This window comes from Choloepus didactylus, chromosome 21, assembly GCF_015220235.1.
Source record: "Choloepus didactylus isolate mChoDid1 chromosome 21, mChoDid1.pri, whole genome shotgun sequence".
Lineage (NCBI taxonomy): Eukaryota > Metazoa > Chordata > Mammalia > Pilosa > Megalonychidae > Choloepus > Choloepus didactylus.
In genome coordinates, this window is record NC_051327.1 from 20,816,836 (window position 1) to 20,822,349 (window position 5,514).

Below are 5,514 nucleotides of genomic sequence, written 5' to 3' on the forward strand. Positions count from 1 at the left end.
CCCCAACTCTGACTGGTGGACCAGAATGACGTTTTGGGTCTCCGGGAATTAATGTCACTTCTGACCCAGTGTCTAATAATCCACGAAATATCTGATCATTTCCTTTTCCTCAATGCACAGTCACCCTAGTAAAAGGCCGTAGGTCCCCCTGGGGAAGGCTGGGAGGAAGATTAACAGTATAAATTTTTGGCAGTGTAACAGGGTCCTTCTCCAAGGGTACCCGGCCTTCCCTTCATTCAAGGGGCTCTGGATCTGAAAACTGTCTCAAGTCTGGGAATTGATTAATGGGCCGTGACTCTCTGGTTTTGTAATTCAAGGGAGACTTTTGTTCATGTGACCTAGAATTCTTCTGGTTATATAGTTCAAAGAAGAATTTAGTCGATTGCCCATCTGTTTTACTACTTGGTACTCCATGATCCACTAGCCAATGCCATAAGTCTCTGCAAGTCATATTATTTTGATTGCTGCTTTGAGCCTGTTTTCCATTATGGTAGCCATGCCCACCTTGTCTGTGGCGATTAACTGCAGCCACTTGGCTTCTGCTGAAGCGGGACCCGATTATCCCCATTGTGTTTAAGGATTCCAGCTCAGTGACAGCAGTTCCTACAGTAATATCTGACCTACAGAGAAGGGCGACTACAGAGCTCTTCAGGGATGATGGAGCTAGTTTCACAAATTTATTCCTTACAGTCCTGGTAAAAGGTGTACCCTCTGGACATTCCAGGGCTGTGTGAGCAGGTCTTCCATGATAAATCCACTCTAACATTCCAATCTCTCTAAGCCTTTGAATCCCCTCCTCCACATTATACCAGGGCAGTTCTGGCATTTCAGCCTCTGGTAATGCTGGCCACCTTTTGATCCATGTTTCAGCCAGCCACCCAAACAAACTATTAACACCCTTTCCAACCCCTTGAGCTACAACATTGAATGCAGAATCTCTGCTTAGTGGGCCCATATCAGTAAATTCAGCCTGATCCAACCTTATATTCCTTCCACCATTATCCCACACTCTCAATATCCATTCCCACACGTATTCCCCTGGTTTCTGTCTATATAAATTGGAAAACTCATAGAGTTCCCTTGGAGTATAGCGTACCTCCTCATGGGTCACACTTTGTACCTCACCCTTTGGGGCTTGTTGGGATTTGAGCCTAGTTATAGGTCTTGAAGCAAAAACTGGTGGTGGGGGTGGGTCATGAAAAGAGTTAGAATTATCTCTCAAGCCATTCACCTCAGGACACTCTGTTGCATTTTCATCTCTTAAAACAGGATTAATCTCTCCAGACAAACGAGTGAGGGCTGCTTCCTCAGGGGAGGTGATTACAAGATTAGCAGGCATTGAAGGGTTAATCTCCTTAGGTGCAGGTTGGGTGGCAGGCTCCTTAGGGCAGACTGGAGGCAGAGAAGCTGTTTCCCCAGGACAGCCCTCTACAGGTAAATCTAACAATGACCCAGCAGAATCCAGGGTTCCAATGTCCTCAATGTCATTATTATCAATCCATATGTCCCCATCCCAAGTTTCTGGATCCCATTCTTTTCCAATCAATGCCTTTACTTTAACAGCAGACACCCTGAGAGGTTGAGATTTTAGTTTACGCTGTAAATGTGCTACTCGCACAATAAGAGACTGCGTCTGATTTCCAGAAACCTCCAGTCTGCGGGCGCAGGAAATAAGATTTTCTTTCAGGGCACAGAAGGAACCCTTTACATCTGTCATACGGCGTTCAAGTTTTGAATTTGAAGCCTTTAGCTCATCCCTTTCTCTTACAACTGTATCCAAAGTATCTAAGAACAACCAGCCAACATCATTATACTTCTTAATACTGCAAAACTCCGTGAACGTGGTGAGAACACTGTCACCCAGAGCCTCGCTTCGTACTAGAGCACAATTAGGAGAATCAAATGGTGCTATTTTGCGTATTTCCTTTGCCAACTCCTGCCATGGAGTATTAGTACCCTCTTGATTATTGGAAATAGAGTCATTAGTGCCTCTGAATCTAATCAGAGTAGAAAACAAATTATAAAAGCCTAATTTAAGATTCCGTTTCTCAAGAACCACTCTCGGTACCAAGTTGTATTAGTTAGGGTTCTCCTTGGAAACAGAATCAATGAGAGATGTCTCTGATTATCAAATTGTAAAAGTGACTCACGCAACTGCGGGAGCGCACGAGTCCAAATTCTGCAGAGCCGTCAACAAGCTGTCAACTCCAAGGAAGATGTCTGATGAATTCCTCAGGAAACGAACCGACAACTTTGACGAACTCCTCGGGAAACGAACCAATAACTTTGATGAACTCCTCAGGAAATGAACTGGCAACTTTGACAAGCTCCCCAGGAAATGCTTCACTGAGCAGCTGAAGAAAGAAATGAAGGTTCTCTAACCATCCAGCTTATAAGCCTCCAACTGATCACCCGGACCAAATCCAGCCAATTGCATTCTCTCACTGTGGAAGCACGCCCCTTGATGAGTCATCAGTCAGCTGCAGTCAATTGACTGATGATCCGACAAACCAGCCCTTTGAATTATTAACCAGCCTCAAATATCCTCACAGCAATCATCAGGCCAGTGCCCGCTTGACCAGACAGCTGGGTCACCTAGCCACGTTGACATATGAACCCAACCATCACAGTTGTCTAGGCATCTGGTTTCCTTGGTTATCCCAATGAGATTTTCCTAGATCAGAACGGGCTCAAGTCTAGGAGGCAATATTCAGTATCAGGTTTCCCTGAGGATGTCTGTTGTGGTTTGCTTATGCTGCCTTTTTGCAAAACACCAGAGATGAACTGGCTTTTCTAAAGGGGGTTTATTTGGTTGCACAGTTACAGTCTTAAGGCTGTAAAGTGTCCAAGGTAAAACATCAACAATCGGGTACCTTCACTGGAGGATGGCCAATGGTGTCTGGAAAACCTCTGTTAGCTGGGAAGGCACATGGCCGGCGTCTGCTCCAGGGTTCTGGTTTCAAAATGGCTTTCTCCCAGGAGGTTCCTCTCTAGGCTTCAGCTCCTAAAAATGTCACTCTCAGTTGCTCTTGGGGCATTTGTCCTCTCTCAGCTTGTCCGGAGCAAAACTCTGCTTTCAACGGCCGTCTTCAGAATGTCTCTATAAGCTGCAGCTACTTGGCTCCTTTGCAGTAACAAGCCTCATAAGGGAAAGCCCTCAGATCGAAGGTTCAGCCTACTAAATTGGTAGTCCTCAAGGTTTGTCAAAACACTCAGTTTTGCAAAACTCTTCTGTTCAATATTTACCTACCCTGTGTTCAGGATTCTGTGTTGGGGGAAACACATACTCCTGCCAGGCACCTTTGAGTCCAAGACACATTTTGAGCATCTAAAACCATAGAAAACTGTACATGTGGAGCCACTTCCAAGCAGCAGCTTTAGAGAAGCACAAATGTTGTGTGAGATTGGTTTAATGCAACGTGGAAATAAATGAAGAGCACCCAAATGAGAACCAAGGCTAGTATTCAGTACCTGCTATAAGAAGGGAGTCAGCCACCATGTTAGAGTTTAGCAGAGACTCAAAAGCAGGCACAGGAGTGGGCAAGTTCAGGGTGGAACGAAGGGAAGACTTCCGGTGTGCCCTGATGGGAGACCGTTGTCACGGGAAAGCTGGAGGTCGGTTATCTAGAAGCAGGACATTTTATGTGGTTTGGTTTGGCTTTCTCCAGTTGGTCCTACGTTGGAAGTGGGGGCAGAAAGTGGGGAAGCTGTCAGTTATTGATCATGTCCTGGCTATTCTGGGTCATTTTTACAGGGATTAGGGTTTGACTTCCGGAGCTGATTGCAATAGCTTGTGGCCGGCTTCCTGGACTGATCATTACAGGTAGCGGGGCAGAGTTTCGCGGTTATGGTTCATTTGTATCTTCAGTGTGTTAGCAGCAAATCAGCTGGGGGAATCAATGGAAATCTGGAATGGGTTACGTGTCTGTTCACCTGGATGAATCTGTGAATCTCTGTGTGTTATTTGGGTAGGATACCTAGACCTCCATGGCACACAGTAGCAAAATACATAGTTGAATTCTCCGTGTAATTATCTTGAATGGTATAGCTGTTTAATTCAGGGCTTTGCTACTGTTTTAGAACCATAGGTAGGTTGTGGGGAATTAAAGATTACTGTCATGAGGGTATCCCATAGTGGCATAGAACAGCATATGGAGAAAACCCCCAGATTCTCAACTGAAGCATCATCTAAGACCCTGTGTACTAAAATAATCTGTTTTTTACCTCGGCTATAGTACTGAGCAGGCAAGGATGAGGCTAAATTAAACAGAAACTTTGTGGTAATTTGTGTATAATTTGGAGCATTTATTAGTAAACCAGTTATCTCAATAATATAGAAAGAGAATATGAGAACATAGTCACAGGATTTCATTAGATTATTGATCCTCTCTAACCAAATGATTAGCCTCTGATTTTTTTCCTGATTGGGGTTGATCTTGCCTTGCCGGCAGATTTCAACACTGCAGTCCCTGGGGTTTTCCTATTTTGAACTATGTCTCCTCTACATGGTCTATGAAAATATAACCAAATCAGATCCCAGCCTGGGGGAGTAAGGGAAGGATTGCGGGAGGGGGTTAATTAATCAACTAAGCCAGAATGAGAAATGTTACACTTCAAAAGAATTGAAGAACTTGACTAACTTGTAATTTTTTTTCATAGAATCTACGTAAGGATAGATTCTGAAGACACTTGACCAAAAAGGAAAGAATTGAATTTCAAGTCAGAATACAGTTATGAGTATGGGGGCAGTGGCCAGAGATTCTAATTACAAAGTGCTACATCCTTCAGGAGAGAGGGAAGCTGGTTATTTGTTTTGGTTGATTGACTAAAACCTGGAACCAAAGGAGGGAGGGATTTAATTAAGCTCAGTGGCCAGATGTGCCTTCACCTCTGGGAGAAGACTTGCTGTACTGAAACCTATGTGTCCATAGTCAGATTATTTGATTCTTTCCAAGACCTTGGTTTCCTCATCTTTAAAATGGGAATGACAGTAATATCTACCTGCCAAATTTCTGTGACGCTTAAATGAATTGCATATAAAGCATAAGAAGACCACGTAGAAAATAGCATGAGTCATTTTAATTTTTTTAATCTTCATTTTATTGAGATATATTCACATACCACGCAGTCATAAAAAACAAATCGTACATTCGATTGTTCACAGTACCATTACATAGTTGTATATTCATCACCTAAATCAATCCCTGACACCTTCATTAGCACACACACAAAAATAACAAGAATAATAATTAAAGTGAAAAAGAGCAATTGAAGTAAAAAAGAACACTGGGTACCTTTGTCTGTTTGTTTGTTTGTTTCCTTCCCCTATTTTTCTACTCATCCATCCATAAACTAGACAAAGTGGAATGTGGTCCTTATGGCTTTCCCAATCCCATTGTCACCCCTCATAAGCTACATTTTTATAGAATTGTCTTCGAGATTCATGGGTTCTGGGTTGTAGTTTGATAGTTTGAGGTATCCACCACCAGCTACCCCAATTCTTTAGAACCTGAA